This window comes from Panthera onca, chromosome D3, assembly GCF_046562875.1.
Source record: "Panthera onca isolate mPanOnc1 chromosome D3, mPanOnc1 haplotype 2, whole genome shotgun sequence".
NCBI lineage: Eukaryota > Metazoa > Chordata > Mammalia > Carnivora > Felidae > Panthera > Panthera onca.
In genome coordinates this window covers 17,362,442-17,390,008 of record NC_138350.1, presented here as the reverse complement: position 1 = coordinate 17,390,008, position 27,567 = coordinate 17,362,442, and the positions used below count along the sequence as shown (strand labels likewise).

Below are 27,567 nucleotides of genomic sequence, written 5' to 3'. Positions count from 1 at the left end.
ATCATACAAATAAGGTGCCAGGGTCATAGTAGTAACTGTCCAAGTGGTAGCTGTTATTAGTATCATTTATGATTATTATCAACAGATAGGTAGTAAACAGGTGAAGAGGGGAGGAGAAAGGGTCCCTATGAAGACTTGGAAAAAAACGGGAATGTGAAGAACTTGCAGCAGCTCCAGGAAGGAGAAGGAACCCTCTTGATGAGTAACTAAGAGCACCCCATCTGCGTTAAGGCCAGGCAGGGTCACCAGGGGCAGGGACCTCAGTCACGAGGTGGCGAGATCCACCTCCTGTGGCCAAGTGCTGGTTCAGGGCAGGGAGAGGCTAAGAGAAGGTGCTGGGTGGGTGGGTGGGTGGGTCCATAAAAAGGCTTGAAAACCGCTCCCTCTAGTGATGGGGTGAGGGGGTAGTTGTTGGCACTGGCATCACACCTAGTTGGTCTCCTCCCAGAATCAAAGATGGCCCAGGAGCACCAGGGGAGTGAATGGGGGTGGGGCTCGTTCTCACAAAAAGGAGCCTTCAGGAAGCCCTAGCCAGGGAAGCAAAGCTAGCAAATCTCAGACCCCTACCCAGCTTCCACTCCCTGAGAGCCAGATCCCAGGAAGGGAAGTGCTGGGGGGGCGGGGCGGGGGTGGTGGTGGCACGACTGTACAGGTCATCCATTCTTCCCCTATCCTGACCTAGGCATAAGTGACAGCAAGGTCTCCACTGTTACCTTCCAGCCAAGGGATGGGGGGTGGGGGTGAAGCCAGGCATCAATATACTGAATGTCAGCAGCAGAAAGGCCCCAACCCAGGATTTTTGTTGGAGGTCATGGAACCTTTGTGGAGGAGCAACATACAAGTGGAAACTAAAACGATACCGGGTGTTACCAGAGAGATGACTGGGGATAATGAGTCCGGAAGGGGGAACACTGTGCAAAGGGCAAACGTAAGACCCATCGTGGAGCTGGGAGGGGCTCAGTGCTCCCATGCATCTTCTCACCTATCCCCCTGCATGCCCCCAGGTCCCTGCACCCCACAGTTCAGGCTTAACCCAACAACAGGGAAGCAGAAAATCTAATAATCAGAGTAATAATAGGAGCTGATTTTTATTTTTAGTGTTCCCATGGGCTCAGCACTTTACAGACATCACGTCATTTAACCAACCCCACAACCTAGAGAAAGAGATTACTACGGTCTGTGTACCCATGAGGAAACAGAGGCCAGGACAGAGTTGTGGGGAGGCGGTGGGGGTGGGGGGGTGGGGGTGGCGCTGTCCAGGGCCACAGGGCAGGCAGTTAGTTGGTGGAGGGGCAGGGCTGGGCTGGGCCAGACTTAGACCCTGAGGGGAGGGAGGAAGGGCAGAAAACTGGGCCCAGGGCAGGAAGGCCAGGAGTGCTTAGGAGACTAGGAGACAGACGCCCAGGTGTGGGGTGGGGTAAGAGGAGGGGTGGATAAAAGTGTCTGGTTGAAGTTTGTTCTTCACTTTGAGCCAGGAGCCAAAGATCAACAGATGCTTCAGAGGATCAGGCTAGAACAGAAATGAGCAGAGCCTTCAAAGGACAGGGGACAGGGAAACAAGACGAGGCACTCTAGCCCAACTATATCATCAATAGATTTATATATATGTTAACCCCCCAGAGCCAAGCCCCACTTGTGCGTGGGCCAGGTGTCCAGCTTCTGTCCTTTGCTGTGAGCTGGGCTGGGGGTGCTGCGTCTTTAAGCCCTTTTCTGGGAGAGGGGCTCCCTCAGTGTCATCTGGCCACAGGGCGCTGTGATCTCAGCACTGGGATGCTGGGGCCAACCCACCTGGGTTCAAACCCCAGCTCTGCCACAGCCTGGCCATGTGACTGTGTTTATCTCTAGGGAGTCTGATTCTTCTTCTTTGTGCTTCTATTTCTAATTTTTCTACAGTGACTGTGCATCACTTTTTTTTAATTTTTTTTAAGTAGGCTCCATACCCAACATAGGGCTTGAACTCATGAGATCAAGCCCTGAGATCAAGAGTTGGATGCTCCACCGACTGAGCCACCCAGGTGCCCCTTAAGTAACTTTTTGAAAAGGATTTCAACCACTGACCACCTGGAGGCGAGGAGCTGGATGTATTATAAATTGTTGGACGTGACAGGGAGCAGCTGCTCAGGGAGGAGGCAGTGGCTGGGAAAGGTGGGGATGGGTGGAGAGAGAGAGAGGCAGGAGCACGAGAGGGCCCAGAGGCTTTGAAATCCAGGCGTGAAGGGAAGCAAAGCTGGTCCAGACAACCCTCCAGCAGGTCCTTCCTGCAGCTCTTCCACAACAGACCCATGCTCTGGCCATGCGCCCCATCACGTCCCAGCCTCCACAGGGCCCCTTCATTCTACTCTCCACCCCGCAGGGGCCAGGCTGAGCTTCTACGTGGAACTCACTTCCTTTTCTACTCTAAACTCCCCCACTGGCTTCCATGGCGTTTCTATCAATATCCTCTAAGGCTCTATGTGAGCGTCTTTCCACTCCCTATCTACACTATCCTTCTCCTCTTGCTACCCTGCTCTTCTAACAGGTCAATGGTCAACCTCGGTATCACCCCAGGACCTTTGCGCTCATAGTTTTGTCTCTCCTAAATACACCAGTGCTCTCCAATAGAAATATAATGTAATTACAAATTGTCTAGTATCCACAAGGGAAATTCTGTTTAATGACATTTCATTTAATCTAATATGTCCAAAATAGGATCACTTCAACATGTAATCAATATTTAAAAATTACTAATGAGATAGTTTATGTCCCACCCTCCCCCCAACCCCCAACCCCCAACCCCCGGCTAAGCCTTTGAAATCCGGGATGGATTTTACACTTACAGACCATCTCAGTTCAGAAGGGGGGACACTTTTGTGCCAGCTCAACTCCTCATTCACACCTCAATTCAAACATCACCTCCTCTAAGAGGCCCTCCTTGACTGCTCCAGCCACTATTCCATCATAGCTCTAGGTCCTTCATTATCATTACCACTCTGAAATGACCTTATTGATGAACAATTTAGCATCTGCCTCTTCCACTGGAGCACAATCTCTACTGTGTTTGCACATTGGGGCACATAGGTGCCCGGGGTGGGCAGGTGGTAGGGGATGGGGTGGGGCCCCGGGGCCCTTATCTGTGTACCTCATTCCGAATTCGACTCCGGCGAGGGGAGGCAGAGGCGTGTGTATGTGTGTTTGGGGCAGGGGATGCACAGGGGGTGGGGGTGACGGGCACGCGCACACCCACAGACACACATAAAGACCCCCCACCCCCTCCCCCTGCTTCTGAAGAGCGGGCCCAGAAGATGGGCCTCCTTTCAAAATCAGCCCGGCGCGGAAAAACAGCTGTGACAGCACAAAGCCGAGATTGAATCAGCGACGGGCCCGATTGCCTGGTGACGGTTACAAATGATCTGATGTGGAAAAGACAGGATCAGATGTGTGCAGAACAACGGCTGCTCCGAGCCCCCACATGCCAGACAATGGGCTGCTGGGCGGGCGGGCAGGTGGCTCCCAGAAGCCCAGGCCGGAATGTGCCTATCGGCGCGGGCCCTTCCTCCAGGCCAGGCCTGGGCTTGGCCTTGTCCACACTAACTCACACAAGCCCCACTTGACCAGGGCGTCATTTATACAAGGTGAAACCAGATCCTTCCCGAACACCCAACACCTGGGGGGAATGTCCCCAGCATGAGAGCAAGTGCTGAGCTCTGGGCAGCTGGATGGTGGCTGAATTTTTATCAGTCATATTGCTTCCAAATACTAAAAGATTAATTTTACTTTTGTAATGAGGGAGGAAAGAGAACATTCTCCCTACCTACCTCTTACACCCCACCAGCTCCCAGCTTCTGCCTCAGAAGGGTGAGCACGTGTCCCCTGTCATACATAGCTCCATGACATAGCTCCATGGACCAGCTCCTACCTGATCCCCAAGGGGTGGGACAGGGGATGAACCTCCGTGTGTGACTCCCAGGCTCTCAACCACTTAGCACCGAACGTCACCTCCCAGTGACCCTCTCCATAACCCTGTGTGAGAAGGCTGGGTCTGGAGAGACTGTGGCTTGGCCCAGCGGTGCTCAGCAGGAAGGTGGCCGAACCTGGGGCCTCACAGGCCCATCTCTAGTTTCTTTCTACACCAAGGCCAGGCACACAGTAGATGCTCAGTAAATTCCCACCGAATGAACAGAGGAATGCACTGGGCCTTTCCTTCCCGACCACCCCTTGTGTGACCCAGGGCCCACAGCTCTCCTCTCTGGTGACGTGCCCTGGCCCCTGGGGTCTCTCCCTCATTTGACCGCACCGCGTACCTACCACCTCAGTCCAACAAACCCCTCCACACATCTGGAACACGAAGGCCCCCAGAGAACCAAGTGGGTACTTGACAGTGCAGATGGGTGAGTGGGGTGTGGGCCGGGCGGCAACGTGAGCCCCACCGCAAGTGGTGTCACGGAGGCTCAAGGGCTGGGAAGATTCTGGAAGACGGGGAGGGGCGCCCCTTGCTCCACCCAGCCTTGAGCCCGCCCTGAGAAGCACAGGCATATCCATGCCTCAAGCAGAGGCTCAGCGAGGCCCAGGGTCTGTCCAAGGTCACCTGGTGGGGTCTGCACACGAAGCAGGGTCTGCTGCGCCCTGAAGCCGGCGGCTGGGGCAGACCAAGGGAAGGCTGGGATTCCAAGTGGGCGCCCGGCGTCCCACTGGTCGCTCCTGGGGTGGGCACTGGGCCACCTCCCCTGGACACTGCCCTGACTCTGAGTGGTCAGCAGGACTGCAGGCCAAGGAAGGGGCTGACGCCAGAGGGGCCGTCCTGAGCACAGCGAAGTCAGCCTCCCACCGCCACCAGCAGGATGGCATCCTGCTGGGCCTCACGCCCCAGAGCTGCAAGGCGCGGCCCCCCTAGCCCCTGCAGTGGGCGCGAAGGCTGAAGCAGCGACCCGGGGCCCTCTCTGCCACTTCCGGCAGGACTCTCCTAAGTCAGCAGGTCCCTGGGGGCCTGTTTCTCCATCTGAAAACTGGGGCTAGAGACGGCACCTCTGTCACTGGGCCGAGAAGACTGGGCAGGATGAGGAGCACGTGGAGTGCAGTCACTTGCTCGGCGGTGCCTTCTTAGCCCCTTGAAATCCACCACTGGGTGCCCACCGTGCCGGCAGCATCCACCCTCCACTTTCACCATCGCGGGCCAGAGAGGACAATGGCTTCAACAAGGGGAGGGATTTGTCCCCGGCCCATGCAGAGCAGCGCGAGGGGACCCGACGAGGTACGTGTGGCCCTGGCCTGGGGACCCTTGAGCTCCAAGACCTGAACCCCAGCTCTCCCAGTAAGGTTTATCCTTCACCTCGCAGGGACGAGCCCCACGTACGCTCAGGTCAGAGTGGGCGTTGGTGGCTGCATGCTCCAAGCCTTGCCTGAGCACCTGCAGTGCCGGGCTGTGGGGACCCAGCAGGCACGGCAGGGATGGTGAGGCACACGCCCGACGACCCCAACCCCGGTCAGATGGAGCTCCGAGGGAGCCCAGAGCAGGGTGCTGCACGGAGCACATGGCACACCGAGAGGGGCTTAGTGAGTCTGATGAGCCAGGCCTGTAGGGCTCACTGAACGGTAGGGCAGGGGTGGGAATGTATTCCATTGGAAGACCCCACCCCACGTGCAGATGCCAGAGGTAGTACCTAGCAGTCATCTGCCCACTGAATCCTCATAACCTCCCTGAAGTAGAGACCATTATTATCCCAGTCTTCCAGGAGGGGAAACTGAGGCACGGAGAAGGGAAGCCACTTGCCCAAAGCCATCCAGTGAGGGACCGGTGGGTCGGGGATTTGAACCCATATCCGTGTGGCTCCGCGATCATGACCACCCCACCCACGGCCCCTCAGCATAAAAAAACAAGGGGTAGGCAATTTGGGTGGGGTGTGCAAGAATGGACACGGACTGGAGGGGCTGGGGTGGGGTGGTGGTCTTGAAGGCCAGGCTGAGGTCTTGGCACCTCATCCACGGACAAGAGGGAGCCACAGAGAAGCCTTGGTGGTTACGGGGAGGACTCCGGAGCTGGCCTCTCTGGATTGAAACCCCACCTCTTCCACTCACCAGCTGTGCAGCCTGGGGCAGGTCAACTCACCTCTCTGTGCTTATTTCCCCATCAGTGAGGTTGGATTTTGGCACACAGTGAATTCCAGGTATTTATTAAATTGGTGTGGGGCGGGGGGGGGGCGGAGAAAAAACCCTGAAAGCTGGAGGACTGAGACATTGCCCCCTCGGGTTTGGTGACGGTCTAGTCGCTGGGCCTAGGGCACATTTTGGCCCAGGGGAGTGGGCACAGACTGGCACAGCCCAGCCCTGGCAGTGGGTGCCGGGCTCGGGGAGGCGGTGGTGGCAGCGGCGTCTCGGGGCCTGGCTGGGACATGCGCCGGCAAGTGCACGCGCGCGCGGCTGTGTGTGTTGCTGCAGCAGCTTCTATGCAAACATGTTAATTTGTTTTCATTTTGTGTTTTTTTTCCCTCGCAGGATAATTGGGTGAGTTTGAAGTCTTGGCGAGGCTGCTGATTATAGCTATTTGGGTGGTGCCCTCGCGGGGCTTTGGGCCCTGCCTCCTGCCTCTGGCAGTGAAGGCGGCATCTGGGGGTGTCTTGAGAGGTGCTTGGAGCTGCCGCTGGGTTCTGGGGGCTCTGGCTGGCTGTGCTCTCTACCCAGGCACCACCACGTCCCTGAAGGGTACAAATCCCGCCCACAAACAGCTTTTCTTTGCCCTGTTTGCTGTAGTGGGGGGAAAAAAAGTGACATGGTTGCCAATATTAAAAAGAAAAGAAAAACTAAAATTCTCCTCCAAATTCTCCTTGTCTGGTTTGCCTTGAAAACAAACGAATGAAAACTGGCAGCTCAGGAACCACCGAGCCCACACCCCCATGAGGCCCAGTGGGGCAGGTGCATTTGCTCATCGCGTCACCTGGTTGGCCCCAGTGGGCACCTGAGTTTTCCACCCTGGAGAAAAGCACATACCGGCTCTGGGGTCATGTGGTCTGAGGCTCAGGCCAAGGCTCCTCAGGCCAAGGCTCTGCCCTCCACAGCTGGGTGGCCTTGGCCAGTGTCTGCCTTCCCGAGGCTCCTTTTCCCATCTGTGAAACTCGGGAGGATTAAAATTAAGACGGCTAAATTTTCAGGAGCACATTGGGGGCTTGGAAGGGTTGGCTCCCTTCTTGAGAAGAGGGTCGGCTGGGGTGAGAGCTTCCTGCTCCCCAGGTGTCCTGCACTTGACCCCATCCCCGGACAGGCAACCTCATCTCTGATCTGCTTGTATCCATTTCTCTGGCTGGGCGGGGGCCAGGTCCCTGAGGCCAGGGCCGCACCTTGGACTTCAGAGACAGCCTACTGTGCACCATACTGTGGCAACGAACTGGGAGAGGTGAAAAGGCTTGGGGTTTTGGTGGCAGAAGGCAGGGTATGGAACCCAGAGGGGGACTCCAAGCCCCTCCGGGATGGGGGACAACTAGGAAGAGGCGAGGTGGACTTACTCTGCAGAGAAGATGCGGATACGCGTGGAATGTGAGTGTGAGTGAGTGTGTGTGTGTGTGTGTGTGTGTGTGTGTGTGTTGGGAAGGTGAACAGGGAAGGCAGCCCCAGTAGAAGCCACAGGGGAGGGAATGGTCTGGTGGGTGCGAGCTGGGGTATCAGGTTGCACCTGATCAGGTTGGGAAGCCGAGTGGCCTTTGGGGCTGCGGGTGGGTGTTCTGGGCCTCCCACAGCACAGAGGGGACTTGGTCAGTGTCTACAGTGGATAGCTGCCCAGTGGGTTGGGTGGAGGTCAGGAAGAGACTAAGGACTGGCCTTCCAGGAAACCACCTTCACTGTGATCCTAGGACCCCTGACAAGTCATTTCAGCTATCTGAACCTCAGTCTGCCTATCTGTAAAATGGGGCTGCGGCAGGAACCCCTTGAAACAATCCCTGCCATGTGTTTATGCTCCCAAGGCTTACCCCACATCCCTGCCACCTGCACGTTGCCTCACCTGTCCTCTTACCTCTCCCAGGAGGGGGCAGGGATGCCAGAAAGCCCAGGACATGTTCATGAAGCCTGAGCACGTACAGGCTCTAAGCTCAGCATTTTGCCCATGTCCTAGCACGTCTCCAATGCAGGGATTCTGTTCCATTCCCATTTTTAAGCTATGGTGATTGAGACTCAGAGAAAGTTTAGTAGGTAGGGTAGCCCTCAACAAGGTCCTGTCCCGGATCTCCACTAAAGCTACGGCAGCTACCACAGAGCCTGGCCAGGACCGAGGGACAGAAGGGGTGCCTGGTGCCTGCCCAAGGAACAAAGGCAGCCGACAGCCTTCCTAAAGCTACTTGGGCAGCTGAAGTGGGACTTCAAGTTGCAGCCCCGGGTCCTGGGACCCGACACCATCAGGGCACCAAAGGCAACTCCATGGAAAGAAAAGGCTTTGGAGTTGGCCAAATACTGGCCCCGTGAGCAGCTGTGAGTATGGCCAGTCCGCTGTCCTGAGCCTGTCTTCACTGGTAACGGGACCACTGCCCTTTACCTGCCTTGGCTGGTGCTGACCCTCAGGCCAGGGTGAGCCCCCTTGGCCCTGGCCCATCTGCAGGCAGCGGGATGATGGCAGCTGTCATTTATGAAAACACCGATGGTGCGCTAGGACTTTTAAAATTGTTGCCCCCTTTCAACCCTTTTACCTGCAGGGTTGGCGGAGCATCTGGCCCGGTGCTGGCACACAGTAGGCCTACCGCCAACCAGGTTCATGACTGCCCTTGGCTTCTCGAGCAGCCAAAGGTCCCAGAAAACAAAAGCAGGCAAATAATGGTGGAAGGTGGCGGGGGGGGGGGCAGAAGATGACAGGCTCCCTGGCTAGTCCCCCGGGGCTGGTGGCAGACCTCTGTGGAGGGCTCGGGCCTCCCCGGTCACACAGGGTGGCAGCTGGCAGCATCCCCTTCCCCCACTGAGCACCACACAAAGGGGCCTCTATTCCCTGCTCTGAGCATTTATCCCTGGCCGGCTGGGCCGCGCCGCCCTCTCCCCACTCTGCTGGCGGCCCTGCCTGGCCCGAGCCTACACAAAGGCCGGTGTGTCCCTGCCAAGCCAGCCTGGCCTTAGAAGACCCCGTCCACAGAGAGCTAGAGAGCTCAAAAGGGGCCTGGGGTGGGTTCACAGTGTGTGGCGAGGCCTCACGTCCAGGCCACGATGGGGAGGCAGCTAGGAAGGCGTGAAAAAGATTTTGGAGCCGACGAACCTGAATGTGGCTCCAGCTGCCCCTAGCTGTGTATGCGGCCTTCGGTCAGTTTAGACCTCAGTTTTCTCATCTGTACAATGGAGACGATGCCCAACTTTCGGGGCTCCTGAGGGCTCAGTCAGGCGGTGCAGGGCCCAGCACACAGCACCTCAGAGTCAGATTAGAGGCAACTGGGGGAGCCCTGTCCTGGGGGCCTGGTGGGCCCAGCCCCCTGGGGAGGGAGGAGGCACAGCACCCCTTGTGGACCACTCCATCCCCACTCTCCATCCGGCAAGATCCACCTAGGCTGACCTTCAGGCCAGGGTGAGCCCTCTCCGGCCCTAGCCCATCTGCAACCCGCGGGATGACGGTAGCTACGGTTTACGAAATGCCGACTGTGCGCTAGGATTTATCGTCTCCTTTCGACCCCACTGCTACCCTGAGAACATGCGGCAGGGTGGCACAATGACGACAGGCTCTGGAGTCCAGTGAGACAGGTCGGAAGCCCGGCACCGCTTCCATCCGTGAGACTCCTCACGCTCTGGGGATAAGAAGGGCAGTGTGCTCCCAAAGGTCAGTTCAACAGCCCAATGAGGACAAGCTGCTGGATGCCCCCAGCCCAGGGCACAGCCCCAGGAAGCCTGAACTCCTGACCACTGAGCTATCATTCCCAACTCACAGAAGGGGAAACCGAGGCCCAGCTGGCAAGCCACGCCGTGCTTGGTGTGCAGGAGGAGGGCAATAAACCTGCTGGATCATTCTGGAGAGGGGCTCGGGGTTCGAAGCCGACCGAGACCAGTGGATTCTGACTCGCCCTCTTCTGCAAACGTGTTTGGGCAGTTTTTTCTCGTTTCACAGCCGGCCTCGGCGGAGGGTGGGACGGGAGACCCGAGCCCGGAGCCTGACCCATCCCCCTGGCTGACCTCCAGGAGCCCTCACCCTGCCGCACAAAGTCCCCCTTTTCTCTCTCCCACCCGCTCGGGGCGGCCAAGTGAGCAGCGGAATACCAAGTAATTAAGTCGGCGCACACCATCCGGGCGCCCAGGAACACTGTGGAGTTTCCCTTTTATGTTTATAGCAATTGTATGAAAATGTGCAACATGGAGCGGCACCAGCTGACAAATGAGACGAAACAGACAGGATTCCGGGCCGGCTTTTTTCCGGGCCTGATTGGCATTAATTGTGAGCGTTTACAAAGCACAACTCGGCGCCTGACATTTGCTTCAAGCGAACATTTCCTTCTAATAGTTTTAATGATTACAACGGGAGCTGGTGATCGCTGCCGGGCGGGGAAGGGGCTGCCTGGCGCCTGGCCTGGGCTCCTGCCAGGGGTCTGACCAGTCTGTGCCTGCCTGGGTCCCAGGGGTCCTGCTTGCCCCGGCCACCTGCGGGAGGGCTGCATCAAGTCCAGAGCCTTGGGCACCAGGACCCCCCCACACGGGGCCTGGCTGCCGACACACGCCAAGCTGCTGGCTTATGAGTCGATGGGCAAACCCACAGGCACAGTGATCCTGGGCGCAGACCTGGGGCGGAGGGAGGGAGGGAGGGAGGGAGGGAAGGGAGAAGCACAGGGGTATTTGGCTGGTGTGGCTCTGAGGCTGCAGGGCCTCAGTTCCCTCATCTCAGGACGTGGGGTAGGAAGGACCCCACAAATGCTGGCAGTTCTTTCTTTGTCATGTGACCTTGCCCAAATCCCCTCCCCACTCAGGGCCTGCCTGGCCTTCTGCACCTGTAATGTAACAGGGACTTGGTCAGCCAGAGGCATACAGGTCGGCATGCCAGTCCCAGCGGCATGACCTTGGGGGAGCCCCTTGATCTGAGCCTCAGTTTTCTTCATCTGCAGACCTGGGAGTTCAGAATCCCCACAGGCTGCAGATTGGTTCCTAGACTCCCGCAGAAAGGGTGTAAAAACCCTGAATTTCTGGCCTGCCATGAGCCTGTGTCCCATGACCTCCAGGAGAGCCTTCCAAATACTTTACTCGCTCACACACATCCTTTCAGTAAACATCGAGCGTCCTCATTAGGAACCTGGGAGGACATCACTGAACAAAGCAAAGATCCTCCCTTTGGGGAAGAGACACGACAGATATAAATGCACTTCGGATGTGCTATCCCATCGACTTATCCCCGTCTTACAGAGGGAGCAACTGAGGCACAGAGAGGGAGAAATGAAGTCACCCGGGCAATCGAACTCTGGCAGGCTGCCTCAGAGGGGAGTCCTCTCAGACCCACTTGATGGCCAGCCCACTTGGGACATGGGTGGAAGTCCTTTCTAAGGGCCTGCGGAAGGCTGACCCCTTGAGTGGGTCTCATCTGGGCACCGTGGCAGGAGGCCTGGACCACCAGGAAGAAGGGAATTTGTGAGGCCCTGGACAGCCCCATCCTGCTGGGCTAGAAATGAAAGAGGAAGTCCCTCCTCTGTGGGCCCCAGGACACCATTCTTTCCCACATCTCCATCAACACTGGGCAGGGCCCGCTCTGGGACAAGTCTCTCTGTGGAAGACGTGCAAACAGGATCAGCGAGGTGGCCGCAAAAGAAGAGCGGGTCCCTGGACAGCTACACGGCACGTGCAAAGGCCCAGAGCTATAAAAGAACCCAGGGGGTGGGGGCGGGCGGGGTTCAAAATGCCCTCCGTTTGAGGAGGCCCTAGCCTCTCTTCAGCAGCCACCCGGGTCTCACCCAGCCCCCTGATTTTGCCAGGCCCTCCCTGCAGTAAGTCCCCTGGATGGGTCCCTGCTCTGTGCTTGGCTCCAGCCAGAAAAACCTTGGCAAATGTTTCTTTTAGAGTCAGTGTGGGGTGTGGGGCAGGGAGAAATTTTTTTTTAATGGGGATTTTTTTTTTTTCCTTTTGCATATGGTGGCACAGATGGGCCCATGATCCATAAAAACTGTTTGCAATTAAACTCCCACTTTGCATGGCTGGATTTGTCAGTTGTTTGAACCTCGAGTGTGGGGTTCCACGCTGACGGGGGAGATGGGGCTCAGGGCAGGGCGGGGCCAGATTCTGCAGGATGGGCGGAGGCCCAGGAACCTGCTCTGGGCTTGGGGCCCAAGCCGATGGGGCGGCAGGACAGCCACGCCAGCTCCCTCTCTGGGCATCCCCCAGCCCTCGCCAGGAGTCGGGAGTATGGCCAGGCGGCTGGGGTGGGGCTTGGCAGGGTTTCCCAGCCCAGCAGAGACTTGGCCAGGGCTTGGTGCCCTGGCTGTGGGGGTAATGAGGAGGGAGAGAGAGGAGCTAATCACCACTCAGCCCTGCCAGAGATTGGGTCTGGGATGAGGACAGGCAGGAGGGTGGTCGAGCAGTGTGAGCCATAATGGGGGTCCAGCAAGCAGAGTGCAATGGCAGGTTCAAGGCTGAGGAGCCAGAACCACTGGCCCAGTTGGCACAAAGGTCCAGCACGGTGCCAGGAAGAACTGCCAAGAGCCAGAACTGGCTCCTTCCTTGTCCCCAGGAGAACCGGCCAGCCTCCTTATGCCTCTGTACAGGTAGGGAAATCAAGGCAGGCACCAAGAACCTCTCAGGGGCCCGGGCTTCCCCTGCCAAACCAACAGGCTCTCTGCATTTAGGAGCCTTTTCAGAGGGCTTCTAGAATGGGGGCAAGGGGCCTGTACCCCTTCTACTCCTCTTGGCGTCAAAATGTCAGCCGGCCACCCCAGCTGCTGCCCTGGGATGCGTGCTTGTTTGGGTTAACAAATGCACCGTTTGGCTTTGGGAAATCCTGAGATCGCTAATAATTGTTCCCCGATGAAAAGAAATAAGGCCCTGATACCCCCTTTCCCCCGCCCCTTCCAAGCTGGGAAAGAAAAGTCATAAAAATAGCTTGTTATCTCACCTATTGAGGCTCCGACTGGATGTTACTGCTAATTGGGTATAACATCCTTGTCTTGTTCTCTCAGAAGCTAAATCAAGAAAGCGCCACTGCTGCGAACTAATTATATCTCCAGCCTGCAGCCTGCAGCTTGTCTCTCCCTTTATTGAGTTAAAAAATGGTCACGAACCTTCATCTTTTATCCCCCCAAGCACCGGGTCCAGGCTGCCCGCCAGACGTGGACCGCACTGCAGGAAGGTCTAGGAGGGGCTTCGGGGATGGACAGCAAGGTGAGGAGGGCCGGGAGGGAAGCCTTGGCCCCTAGGGCCTGCCTGGCTCCCTTCCTCCGCCACCACCCCAGGCCTCTGGCCTCTCTCCTCCCTGCAGCTGGGCCCCCTGGGAGGTCAGGAGCATGACAGCCAGGCGGCTGAGCATTCAGTCATTTATTCCTTCAACGTGCTCTAGGTGAGACTTCAGGTAGAGCGGGGGTAGCCCCAAGCACCAGCTAACCTCACCCTGGGTTCGAGGAGATGCTGACGAAATACACGGAGATGGGACTGGATCATTCTTCTGCCCAAAGAGCCACTGCAGATCCCTACCACGGAGTCCAGATGCCAAGACCAGCCCTGGCTCCTTCCACAGGCCCCGCGTGTCTCCATATTCCAGGCACATCCAGCCACATGCTGGTCCCTCAACCCACACTAGTCATGCCTGCCTGCCTGCCTGCCTCTGAGCTGCTTCTCTGGCTGCTCTTTTCCCCCAGAGGGGCCCCTCACCTTCTTAGAAGACCCAGCCCTACCTGTCAGAAGCCCACCAAGCTGTAAGGCCTTTAGTGACACCTTCTCCAGGAAGCCTGCCCTGTCTGCCTGCCACCCTCAGCCCTGCTTCAGGCTGTGGACCTCGAGACCTGAGTGTGACTGTCAGCTCAGCCACTCAGCAAGGGCATGACCCTCTTCTGCTTAATGGCTCTGAGCCTCAGTTTTCTCATCTCTACAATGGGTTAAGATTTCTTCCTAGAGGTGGTCGAGGGGCACATTGCAGGTGCTCTGCAGAATGATAAATGACGGAGTATCCAAGAAGGACCAAGCTCTCAGGAAGAGCTCACTCAATGTTATTATTATGCAGACTGAAAGCATCTGGAATCGGCCTAAAGCACTTGAAATGAGCAGGCACTGGGCTACACAGACACAGGTGTGTTTGGGCGTTGGATAAAGGTAACACACTCTGATACCTCACCAGCTCCTGTGACTGTTGAACAACCTATATCCTCAGAGAAGATCCCCCGGGGTCCCTTATTCTGGTACCATATGGAGATGGGCTGGCGTGGCCTCTGAGCTCATCAAGGCCAGGCAGGCAAGCGGGCTTCAGCTCTTAGGCCCCACTGATGGATTGGAGCTGCCTGCCCAGAGCCCTGGAAAGAACCCAAGGTCAGGGGAAGAACTCAGCAGGGGAAGAGGGCGGCAATTGATTGGCGATGTCTGCCAAGGGCACAGCGGTGGGAGGCAAGCCAGGCCTGCCACAGATACGCCATCCCTGACATTTTACAGAGGACGCAGCTGAGGCCGGGCTGGGGTGGGAGGTAACTCGCTCAAGGTCGTGCATCTCATAAAGAAAACAGCTGGCCCAGAACTGGATCCCCTCAGACCCTGCCCGAGGATCCTCCCATGACAGTCCCGCCCAGCCTGGTCCTCTCACAGGGAGAAGACAGGCAGAAGCTTGCATGGATAATGAAGGGGATTCTGTTGACCTGCCGTGTGGCCCTGGGCCGTCATTTTACCTTGCTGAGCCTCCGTTTCTTCATGTATACAACCGGGATAAAAAAAAAACAAAAAACACCCTTCCCACAGTCGTTTGGGGATTACGTGACAGGCCAAAATGCCCAAGCAGGAAGCTTAGCCTGGAGCACGGGCAGAGGCCAACAGTGCCCTGTGATTCCCATAATAGGCAAAGGCGTTTAGACAGGAATCTCCAAAGTCAGCAGTCAAAAATACCTCCTCCTCCACGGAGCCCTCCCTGGCTATCCCAGCCGGCAGTAATAGTTTCTACCCGATTTCCCGGCATGCTTTGAGAGACTGGGGCCCCAGAAGGCAGGGGCCATATCTGGCTTGTTCACTGCAGGCCCCTCGACCCTGCTCCTGGCACAATGCCTGCACACTGTGAATTCTTGCACTGTGGCGACGGACCCACTGCACTGTGATGGCGTGTCTGAGGCCTCACCACCTTTTAAGGCAACTGGGCTTGTTCATCTCTGCGTCCCCAGCACCTGGCAGGGAGCCTGGCACGGAGCCGTAATCTCTCTGAATGAACGGATGAATCAAGAGTAAAAATAGCAGTTCCTGTTTACTGCTCACTTGCTGTGGGTTACTGCCAAGCCTCACAGCTGCCCTCCCAAGCGGACCCCTGGCCCATCCGACAGATGAGGAGACTGAGATCACGCAGATGCTGAGGGCCAGGGCCAAGCCCCAAATTCAGGCCTGGGGACTGCAGGCTGAAAGACCCTGCCTCCTCTGTGTCTCCCAGTGCCAAGCTCAGGCCTGGACCCCACGGGGCAGCTGCGCCCGCCTTGGCAACGAGTCCCGGAGCAGACAGCTGGCGGCTGGACCGACCTCCTCCTCTGAGGGAGACCACCCCTCCCCACAGACTCTGGGTCATTAAGTTCTGCATCATTAAGTCCCTGTCCCCAGGAGCCTGTTCACAGCCAGCCTCGGCCTTACCCCCTGACCTCCCGGGTCTTTGTCCTCTGTGCCCTCTGCACAATGGCAGGGGCTCCCAGGGCCCCAAACAGCTGCTGTGGCCGGGATGCTGGTTTGCTCTGGGGCCAGGGTGACTGGCTGGGGCCTGTGCCTGAGCCCACCCACTTGTGAAGGGCTCAAACTCACCCAAGTACTCTGCACACTCAAGCTCGTCCCACCCACCAGCCGGGGAGAAAACTGCTATTACTTCCTTGAACAGATGAGAAAAGTGAGCCCCAGAGAGGTAAAGCGGCTTGTCTGAGGACACACAGCCAGTGAGAGTGCAAAAGCCCAGGGTTCTATCCTAATCTGCAACTCCCTGCAAATGTTGCCAGACTGACCTCTTTAGCACCCCGATCATACCTCACCCCTCCCCAAGATGCCTTCACCGGCTTCAGGTTGTTCTGCCTCTGGACATGTCAACTACTTAGTTCAGCACTCAAGGCCCTGCACACCGTCCTAGTTTTTCTCCCTTTACCTCTGCCTTCTTAGAAGCTCCCCCTGCCCTTCCTGGTCATGCCACTGAATCTCAAAGTCCCTCTGCCAGCAACATCATCTTTACTCCGTGCTGGGCAGATCCACCCAGTCCTCAGGCCTGAGAGCAAAAGCCCCCTCTGTCAGGAAGCCCTCCATGACGTGGTTTTTCCCTCCTGCATGTCTCTCCTCCAGCCCTGCTCGGGCTCTGACCAGAATCCGAATTAGTTGCAGATTCCTTCTCCCCGTGGAGGCTGTGGGCCATCTGATTTCTTAGAGCTTTGCCACCTGCACAGTGGCAGGCAGGGTGCCCTTGCCCACCCTGATGCCCAACACCCAAGTGGACCCAGGGGGTGGGGGTGGGGGGGTGGTTGGAGCCCAGGCTTGTTCCTTCATCCTCCTCTAGCTGGCCATGCTGTGTTCTGCCCCCCCCCCCCCCCCCCCCACTTCTGGCCACCAACAGACTTTACACCTGAGCTACTTCCTGGCTTTGTGACCTTGGGGAGCGAAGTAACCTCTCTGTGCCCGGGTCCCACCCCACGCACCAGTAAAATGGGGGTGGGGGGCAGGTAGCAGCATCTGCATTTCTTAGGGCTATGACATCCACCCTGGGAGGTACCAGACAGGTGACCTCTCCCCAGGAATGCTCACCACTATTATTTCTGTCTGCACCCCTATCCGGCGGCCAGCACGTGAATTTGGGGGTCAGAGAGACTCAGGTTCCAACCACTTACTGGGTCTGTGATTCTGGGCAGGTGGCTCATATTCCCCGGGGCCTCTATTTCCCCATCTCTGAAATGGTACTAACTCCGCCCACACAAATGCAACCCGGATCCATCTCGGAACCCCTCTTTTGTTCCAGGCATGCAGTAGGCACTCCGATATTTCTCAACTAACGAATCAATGGTCCAGGTGTAAGGAATCCATCCCCCTTCCAGCCTCCTCTCCGCCCACCCCAGCCTCCAGAATCCCCTTCCCCACCCCCAGCCCAGTGCAGACTAAAATAGTCATTAGGCAGATTTCAAAAGATGTCAGTAGCTTATAATTATAGTCGACATCCTTCTGAGATAAAAGTGATTACCTTGGATGCAAATCACTTAGCAACCAATCAGGGCGGTGGGCGGCGCCCACGGAGGTGACCGGCCGGCGTGCAGCCCTCCGCCCGCAGTCCGCCCGGCACAGGCGGAGAAAGCGCACAATAGCTCTTGACACGCAAATGGGTTAACACAATAAAGGCGGCTCCGGCCGCTGCTGGGGGAGAACAGCAATTCCCGGCCCGCGGGAGGTAATAAAGCGGCCCTTTTGTGCGCGCCTCCTCGTTCTCACCCCCGCCCCGAGCCCAGAGGAATCGCCGCCTGATTGAATTACGGTTCATGAATATGAGCTGCTCCGCTTGCTTCCTCCGGTTCGTGAGGGACTGGAAGGTGGAGGGGGCCCGGGAAGGCTGGGGAGGGGCCCCTGGCCAGGCCCCAGCCCCATAGGAGCTCAGATGGGAGCCACGTGTGCTCACCACGTGGGGTGCCCTGGGTAGGTGGGTGGGAGATCCAGCGGAGGCAGCTGGAAGGGTCCCTGCCTACCCTGCAGTCTTTGATCTTTGGCTCGGGGTGGGGGTGGGGGGGGGCAGGAAGAGTCATTCGCGGCCCTGTTCTGAGGATGAGGCTCAGAGAGGCAAAGCTACTCACCCAAGGTCACACAGCCAACAAGGGTGGACCCATTCCATAGCCTGGCTCTTAACCATGAGCCACTGCCCACCACAGGGGGTTAAGCAACTCAGCCCAACCCTGCCCCCTCCCCGCCAGAGCAACTGTGACGCTCAGAAGGGATAGGGGATGGGCGAGCTTACATGGAATTAGACCAGTGATAAGGATTACTGGGGGGTTGGGGGAGGGAGCTAACCTTGAGAGAGGAGACTGTCCAGGGTTACCATCCCTGTTAAGGGAGCCCTGCCAGATCCTCTCCCCTGCCCAACCCTCTCCCCTGCCCAAACCTCTCCCATCTACCTCAATCTCCAGGACACATCCACCCCAAGGCCACCCCTTCCCCTCATTCAGCACCCCCAGAGCACTCACAGGCCACACCCAATGACCAGAACGCTCTGCACTTCTCTGTCGGGCAGATCCCCGTTTGTCCAGAGTCACCTTGTACCCTTCCTAGAGGGCCCTCCTCAACCTCCAGGCTGGGTCAGGAGCCACATCTACCAGGGTTGCCACCGACCCACCTACATCCTTGACTTCCCTACCAGCTGAGTGCCTACCAAGAGGGTCCCTGCAGTAACTGACTGAAGCCTCACCCCTCCCTGGGGGGAGCCCAGAGGGGCAGATGACAAGGAACCCGGGGCCAGCTCTCTCAACCCTTCCTGCCAGGCAGGCTTCATGTCCCACCTTCCTTCCCCCGGTGCTGGAGAAGAGGGGTGCCAGGGGTGAGGGAAGCAGGGTGTCCACAAGGCCAGGGCAGAAGTTGCTACTCTGCCCAACACTATCCTGTAGGTAACGGGGAGGCAGGATTCAAACCCAGGTTTCAGTGCAGGAAGGAACCTTGGTGAGGCCAGACTCCCTCCGTAGCCAACAGTCCCCGACTTTTGCAGGGACCCTGTCCAACAAGTGGTGTAAGGCCTCCCCTCCACCCGTGGAAGGGTGTGGGAAGACCCGAGGACTCCGGAGCCAAGGCACTTCAGAGCCAAACCTCTACAGCTGCCTGGCTGAGCACCTGAGCCTGTTTCCTCATCTGTAAAATGGGCCACAGCACACGAGCCACTCCAAGCGGTAACTGAGATCCTATACGATGCCTGGCACACAGGGAGACACTGGGTAAGCTGGCACTCCCTCCTGCTCGTCGCCTGGTGCTATTGCCAAGCCCAGGGAAGGGAACAGAAGGAATTGCCCAATTCTGACAGCCTTTCCCTCCGCTTTGGCTGTGGAAGTGTAAATACTCCACGGAGGACCTCCAACTGCCTGTGTTTGTGGATCTCTGGCGCGCACTCCGGGTTTGTTTCTAAACTGGGAAGCTTCGAGAGGCAGTGCAAACAGCCCTTCTGCCCACCTCTCCCACTTCTCCCCCCATCTGCTGTTGCTCTGTCCTTGGAAGCCTGTGTGTTTAACGACACCATTTCAGCTGGAAATATCATCTCCCTGCCAAGCCCCCAAAAGCAGCTCCACTGATATTTATTGACCTGTTAATCTAGCTGGAGAGCTGGGTAGGAGAAGAGAAAAAATGCTGGCTGCATAGAGACTAGGGCCTGGCTTCTCATCATGACCCCCTCCTACACACACACACACACACACACACACACACACACTTCCCTCTGCTCTCACCCTACCCCACGCTGAAGCAATGACACACTTCTCTAACCTTTACCACAAAATGTGATCTCGGCAGTTTCACCCACATCCGACAATGGTAGCAATTGCTGGAAGGAACTCAGAAGAGGAATCAAAGAACCAGCGGCAGGATACTGGCTGGGGGGGGATCTCTGGGCCTTCACAAGGAACAGGGCCAGTGCCTGAAGGGTGTGGGGAAGAAAGGGCTGGTGCCTGACCCCATCAAAGCTGGCCCCTGGCAGGGGCACACTTCATTCAGACCTTGGCACTGACGGGCCTGACTTGCCCTCTGTTCACTTAATGAGCACCACACTGTGCCTGTCAAAATCATCTTAAATGCCAAAAGGAGAGCGGGGCCGACAGGAGTTCAGGCTTGGCCGAGGCCCTTCATCTTGGGGTTGTGCAGCAGAGGAAACCCTTAGACTTGAGGGCTGGCAGGCAGCAGCTGCCCTGCACCTTCCCTGGCTGGGGGAGCACACACTTTTTCCTGAGTGGAAGTGGCCTGTTTTAAGGCAGGGGTCCCCCGTCTCTCTGGGGGCCCTGGGAACTTCAGCCTCCTGGCTGGGTGTATGTATGGTGGGGTTCGAGGTCTTCACCGTAGCATCCCTTTTGAAAGCATAAAGTTGCTGCTCTGTTTGGCAGTCCTGAGCCCCCAGGCAGTGCCAGGCTACACGGGCAAAGCTGAACACCTGTCCTTGGGGGGAGGAGCATCAGCCGGGACAGCTGGCACTGTTTCCCTCCCCCACCTCATCCAAGAGCTGGGGATTTAGGTCAGAGGACTACAGTTGAGAGTGGGGGAATCTGCCTTCACCCCTCCATTACCCAAAGGCATCAGGTCTCACCAGGAGTTACCACAGCCCCGCCCCCTCTGGCCCTGGGTCAAGGCAAGTCGCGTCGCCCCAGCAACCCGTGACGTCAGAAGCCTGGCAGTGACGTCACGCTGTGGCCCCATTGGAGAACCCACCATCCTTGCAAGATTTTTTGAAGAACGAGGGCTGTACAGGAGACCCTGCTATGGTCTAGCCTTGGAGGGCGCAATCCTCAACGCAACCACCTGCACGGCCAGGACTCCACATCCCCCCCGCTCTGAGCTGATGTCCCCTGAGGATCTCAGAGGCTGCTTGGGAGAACCCCAAGGGTTCCAGCCCTCCAAGATACGGGAGTTCCCAGGGAATTTTCGGATGACAGAGCTGCTATCTTTGTCTGTTGGCTTTAGGGGTGGGGTGACCTTTCCTCTCTGGCATACGCCTCGCCCAGGGCTCCGTGGAGTCCTCACAACCTCCACTCCGGCCGCTTGGCCGGTTTAGACAAGTTGCGGGTGAGAGGGAAAGGGGTGGGGGGAAGACAAGGAGCACCAATGCTTCAGGATTCCCAACAGCTCAGGGCCCCTTTATTTCCGACCCGGCCGCCCAGACGCCAGGGAGTGCCCCCAGCTCCAGCCCGGAACCCCGCCCCGCGCAACTCACCAGATCAGCCAGGCCGTTGAAGGGCACCAGGTCTCAGCGGCGACGACTCTCTGCTCGCCGGGTCGCAGCCATGCAGAGGTGGCAGAGGTTGCCTGAGGGAGCCCCCCTTGGGGGCCGATGCCTCTCTCCGGGTGGAAAGGGACGTTGTCGGTGAGAGTGATCCAGGCACCGGCCCGCGCCGTCCGAAGTCGGCGGTGGCGGGTCTCTCGGCTCAGCGTGGGTCGTGCCCGCCCGGGACCTGGGCGGTGCGGGCGCTCAGGCGGCGCATCCTCACCGGGGCCTGTGCTCACCGCGTCCGGCGGGCGGCGCTGCGCCTCCCCTCGGGGTCTTGCTCAGGGCTGCAGCTCGGCCCGCGCCGCTCCCCGGGGCGCCCTCTCCGCCCGCGCCAGGAGCCGGGCGGCCGCGGCCCCTCTCGCCGGCCCCAGCTGCAGCCTGTCTTTGTTGCTTCCTCTCGCACGACCGCCCGCCCGCGGCTCGCAGCCCCCAGGTCCGCCCGGGGGCGGGAGGGGGTCGTCTCCTCTGGGGCTGCACGCACCTGCAGCGGCCCCGACTCCTCGCCGGGCATGCACCGGCCCCCGCAGGTTGCAAAGAGCGGCGGCGAGAATGCACCGGCCCCTCCTCCTCCTACTCCAAGCCCTGGGTGTGGGGGGAGGGGAAGCTGGAGAGCAGAGGCAGCCGCGGCGGCGGCAGCGGGCGGCGGAGGCTCGGATGCAGTCCCGGGGGCCTCGGCGCCGCGAAATAACTGGTCCGGGTGGCGCAGGGCGGACGTGGGAATGGCCAGGAGGACGGTACACCGGGCGTGCGAGCTCTCGAGCTGCAGCAGGGGCGGCGCGCGCCGGGCTCTCACGCGCCCATGGCCCCTGGCGGCGCGCAGGGGCTCCCGGGGCCTCAGCCTCGCGCCGCCTGGCGCGCGCCGGCTCCTCGCCTCGCCTCAGGCCCGGGTGCCGCGCGCAGCGTCCCGCAGGCGGCGGGCCGGGCTCTTCACCTCCCCCGGCTGGAGCACGCAGCCTTTCTGCGGAGCCGCCAGCCCGGCAGTCCTGCCCGCTGCTCCGCTCCTGCCCGACTGACAGGCGCGAGCGCCGGCAGCGGCCGCGGCGTCTCGCCCCCCGCCCGCCCCCTGCGATCCAGCCCAATCAGCGGCGGCCGAGAGGCGGTTACCAGGGTGACGCGGCGCCGCGTCCTGCGGGGGGCGGGGCCAGGGGCCGCCACGCGCGCTTTTCGCGGCAAAATTCAAAGGCCGGTAGGGCGGCTCTCCAACCTCCTCCCCCAAGCTGGGGCGGGGCGGGGCCTACCTCGCGAGGACTGCAACTCCCGGCATGCAGCGCGCCGGCGCCGGGCGGAGGGGCCCCGAATTGGGGCGCAGAGCATGCTCGTATTTGTAGTCCCTTTGTCGGGACCCAGCGGTGGAAAAACCAGTATCCTTTATGGAGCGCATATTTGGGGCAAGGCACTGTGCTAAGAGCATTATCTGCATTGTTTCATATAATCTTAGAAACAACCCTATGAGGAATTTTGTTAAAAATAATAACAAGTTAACTCTCATGTAATGAAGGACTCTACCTAAGCCTCGCAACAACCCTTTAGAGGGTTGGTATCATCCCTATTTTACAGATGAGAAAAACGATACGGTGGGTACTAGTATTATACTCCCAGCTTATGGAGGAAATTGGGCCTAAGAGATGTGAAGTGACACTCTGTCCTGAGTGTTTTGCCCCCAGGCCTATTTTTGGCAGCCAATGATTTCTGGCATCACATTTAAGATCTGTGAACCACTGACTATAAACCCAGGCACCGTGCTGGGCTCTTTACAAGGTCCATCTCATGGTATCCACACCACATGTATGGGAGGCAGGCCCAGGCATTCTTCACCTAACAAATGGGGAACCTGAGGCACAGTATCCCCTGGTGTCCAAATTTTGAATCCATCAAACTGTGCTGCACCTTGTGTTTCACTTTCTAAGCAGCTCCATACGCTCTCGGTAGGTCTGTCTGAGAGCCCACGGGGGGCCTGCTTAGCAGTCCCATTTTACAGCTGGAGAAATTGAGTCCTGGGAGGGACAGTTCTCCCCGTTGCCATGTGTCCATCACACAGCAAGTTGGGGAGCCAGCTTTCTAGGAAAGACTTCAGGGTCCCTACAGAAAGGCAAAACCGCAGCCGGCTGTGTCCGTGTGACCGCAGCCCGTGTCTTGTGACCCCTTGGAGCCCATGGAACCTGGGTGGCCTTCCATCCCTGTCCTTGCTAGCTGTTGGTTTCGGTCATTTGTCTTCGTGGCTCTGTGCCTGTCTTGTCTGTGTATCGTAATTCCTATTTTAGGGGGTTCTTGTGCGGACAAAAAGTTATTGCTGGAAAGGATTCAGAACACACTACATGCTTCATGAATGCCAACAGTGGTCATCCAGACACGGAAGGCTTTGAAGACCCTGGTGAGTGTACCCAGTGAGATGGGTTGCTCACAGTCAGGCCCTAGCCTACTTTTAGGATCCAGCCCACCCCCTGCCCAGAGGTTGGGAGAGGCGCCAGAGGGGGAGCTCCAGGGCCCGACCAAGTAGGCCACCTGCCGCCTTATCTAGGGCAGGAGCTGGCCCTATTTCAGGTCCTCGCGGCTGCTGCGAGTGCCATTCCCAGTAGCTCGTGGCTTCGGTGCCCTGCTCTAGTTCTCGCGGGCTGACCCACCCAACCCTCATGGAGTTGGAGTGGGGGTGGGGATTTACCTGGGAACGTGACCCAACCCTCAGCCGCTTCTGCTCAAGCTGTTCCAGGGGCCAGCTGCCAGAGCTTCCAGTGACACCTGGGCAGGTTGCCTGGGCAACACATTGGGTGGACCTGGGGTGTGGACAGGTGGGGAGAACACGGTGCAGGACTCAAGCCAGGTGCAGGGAGAGGGACAAAAACCAAACCAACCAACCAACCAACCAAACAAACAAACCAAACGTGGGAAGAAAGGAAGTGCAGAAAAAGGCTATGGGGCCACACCATTTATTTTCCAAAGTTTGGGATTTTTTTCCATAGTAGGTTACCATGACTTGATACCTACTACGTGCAGGCTGTGTACTCAGTGCTGTTTATATCACTTTCTATCTCCTCTTACCTTCATAGCAACCCGGTGAGGTCTATTCGATTGTGATCCACATCTCACAGCCAGGGAAGGCCATGTGACTTGCACAAGGTCACACAGTGACAGAACCAGGTCCTGAACACCGGAGCCCTCGAACTTGATTTATTGCACCCCATACCGGCCACTAATTGACTGGCTGTGGCCTTGAGGGCAAGTTTCCTCTCCTCCTCTGGACCTCAGTTTCCTCTGTTGTAAAATGGAGGGTAGAGCTTATAACTGAGCCCTACCGATCGGACTCTCTTGAGCTGGCACCCCTCCCTGACTCAGTAGCCCCCAAAGGTCCCACTGTGGTTCCAATGTACAGCCAGGGGGTTAGAAGTTCTCAAAAGACCCCTCCATCTCCGAAGGTCTGTGAGCCCATGATGTGCTAATGGTGGGATTTCAGGCAGCGGTGGGCTGGAGGGCAGGTGTATAGGCGGAGAGCTCAGTCTTCCAGGTTCCTCTCCTGCCCCTCCAGGCAGGTGGACGGCCTCATAGATGCTCAACCTCAGGTCTTCACTTACACCCTCCCATACTCACAGTGCCTACCTCCCTGAGGTCAGGCCCTCCCGTCAGTGTCCCCTGGCCCTCCAGTTCCCAGCTTTGATCCAGCCTTCCCTTGCTATTGGTCACGTGCAATAACTCTGCATTATGTGAATGGAGACAGTGTCAAGATAGATTTGCCACGGTCCACAGAACCACCAGGCGGGCCAGCGCTTGAATGCCGGCTCCAGCCAGGGGTTCAAGAGGCCCTGAAGGGGTTGTGGGACAGCCAGCACCTCAGCCCTCACCGTATCCCAGCCTTGCTGCAATACCTGCATAGCCTCTGTGCACAGGCTAACTTCCAGGTCTTTACCCATTCTGTCCCTTCCACCTAGAGTATCCTCCCTCCAGGTAGGTGACTTTTGCTCCTCCTTCAGACTTCAGCTAGGGTGCCCCCTCTCCGGGAAGCCTTCCCTGACTACTGCCCTCCAGGCTGGAGCGCTCCCCCCTTCCTAGATGTACCCAGTCTATTTTATAATGGCCCAATTATTTGACAGTCTTCCCCGCCAACCTGAGGGCTCTGTGAGGGCAGGAGCTGCATTTGAACTGCTTTCACCCCAGCACAGGCCTGGTATGCAGTCGGCGCTCAGTAAAGTGTTGTTGAGTCCCTCTCTGAACAAATGAATACATGTGGCCCAGGTTTTGTTTTGTTCTCTTGTAGTGGAGAAGCAGGGAGAGGAGGAGGGAGTGGCATCACACTGGCTGGATCTGAATCCTGACTCTTCAGGTTAATAGCCATGTGGCTCATCTGCTCTGTGCCTCGGTTTTCCCCAACCGGGAAATGGGGTTAATTGCCACGTAGGTACTGCTCAAGGAGACCGGAGGCTGGAACTTTTGTTCCCACTTTCTTATATATGTAAGGTTAGTCATGCCTGTTCCCTCTTTCACTCTGCTCATTCATTCATTCATTCAAAATTTCCCAAGTACCTGCTCTGTGCCAGCCACTAGGGATTCAGCAGTAATCTAAACACAGTCCTTGACCTTGTGGGGCTCAGGTTTCATGGCGGGGGGGTGGGGGGGGAAGGGACAGATAAGACAGCTAGCACTTATCATCCAGGGTAACAGGAGGGAAAAGCATAGAGCAGGCACCTGACCCAGCCAGTGGGCTGGTGCTGGTGAAAAGGCTGCTCAGCAGCCCCTAAAATATGGGTAGGAGGTAACCAAGGGGAGGGGCGAGGGAAGAGTCATCCTGGCAGAGGGCAATGCCAATGCAAAGGTCCAGTGTCCCAACTGAGGGGGCTGTGAGTGTCCCAAGAGTGGAGGGGGTTCAGAGGCTGAGCTGGGCTGGGGAGGGAGGCGGGGGAGGCAGAGACTGAGCCTTTGTCCTGGTGGGGGGAGAAGGCCTGCCCCAGCCTCCCTCCCCAGCCCCCACCTGCCTCACCTGCCCTTGTTGCCATAATCTAGGCCAGAGCCTGGAGGGAGCCGAGCCCCCATTGGTGCACACCATGTAGGTTTTTCAGAGATAATTTAATCAGAGCTATTAATAAGCAGAAAAGAAAGAGCTCTTTATGCTCCTCCTGGAGAAAAGGGGAAAGATGAAGAAGCACGTGTAACCTTGTTATTCACCCAGCCCTGCCCCCCAAGTACCTAGAGTCTCTCTCCAGGGCAGGCCAGGGAGATGGGGCCAGGAGCCCAGAAGAGGGGGGCTGAGGAGGCCCAGGGAGCCCTGGGGACTGGCCCCTGCCATGCTCCCCTCTGGCCACCTTGGCGTCCCCTTGATTGTTTGCAGGTGCCAAACTGTTTCCACTGAGGCCTTTGCCCAAGCTGTGCCCTCCGCCTGGAACGCTCTTCCTTCTGCTCTTTGCATTATCATCCTTTAGGTCTCAGCTCAAATGTCACATCTGCAGAGAAGCACTTCCTGACCACCCCATCTGCATTATTCCCCGACAGCACCCTCCTTCGCTTTCCCTCCCCAGCACTGATTACTGTCGGCAACTCCCAGGGCCCTTGTGGGTTGACTTGTTTCTCTTCTGTCTCCCAGTCTAGATTGTCAGCTCTGGGGAGGTGGTGGGGAGGACTCTTTGTCATCATCGGTACTGGATCGCCAGCACGTTGCATAATCACTTGCACAGAGTAGGTTCTATGTCGTTATTTTGCTGACAGAATTGGGGAAGGTTCAAGATGCCTGGGGAGTTGGGAGAGCAGCCAGAAGGTGGTGGGGTCCCTTCCACCTGGCAGAACCCAAGAGAATCTGGGAACCGTTAAACCCCGGAGAGGGAAGGCCCGTGCTCAAAGTCATGCAGCAGGTTTGGGCCAGAGGTGGGACTTGAACCCAGAGCCCTCTCAGGGCATACGGTTTCATTTGAGGCTCATCTCACACACCAGCTGTGTGTTGAGGAGGATTCTGAGGCCTCTTCACCCAGGCTCAGGAGGGAAAGAGGGCTGTGCTGCCATCGATTAGTGACGTCTGCTGAGTCTGGAGTTAGCTGTTGGGGAACCAGCAGCGCAGGGGCTATTCCTATGAAGGGGGAGTGTTGAAAGAGCACTGGATTGGGAGTCCCGGGTTTTGTTCCTTCAATCAGCACCACCATCTTATCATGTGACCCCTCTAGACAAGTCAGGCAGCTTCCCTGGGCTCAACTGAGAGTTGGGACTCTACTTACCCTGGCCCTGCCTATCTCAAGGAAGGACTACAATGAGAAAACAGATATAACATTTCCAAAAGCCTAATGGACTCTGTACACAGAATCAATGATTATTATTGTAAAACAAAGTGACAACAATAGTAATAATTCCCCACTACGGACCAGGCACTGCCCCAGGTACTTTTCATACATGATCTGTAAACCTCGCAGCAAAGCCCACGAAGGGGAACCACTGGCCTGTGGACCCTGAGGCTGGTGTCAGCGGTCTTGCTGGAGGTGGCAGAGAGCTCCTGGGTGGGCGGCACCAGGATTCGAACCCTGATGGGTCTGTGTGATAGGTTTCTGCCTTAGCCGGAGGCCTGAACA

General features: G+C 57.7%; 1 protein-coding gene across 2 annotated transcripts in view; it reads right to left on the bottom strand.

Annotated features, from left to right (window-relative positions):
• Positions 1 to 22,036, bottom strand: part of FAM222A (family with sequence similarity 222 member A) — a 55,653-nt gene extending 33,617 nt beyond the window's left edge. For both annotated transcript variants that reach the window (XM_078435677.2, XM_078435678.2), the window contains exon 1: positions 20,978 to 22,036. The gene's annotated coding sequence lies outside the window, so the exon portion shown is untranslated. The remainder of the gene's footprint in view (positions 1 to 20,977) is intronic.
• Positions 22,037 to 27,567: the final 5,531 nt, after the last annotated feature.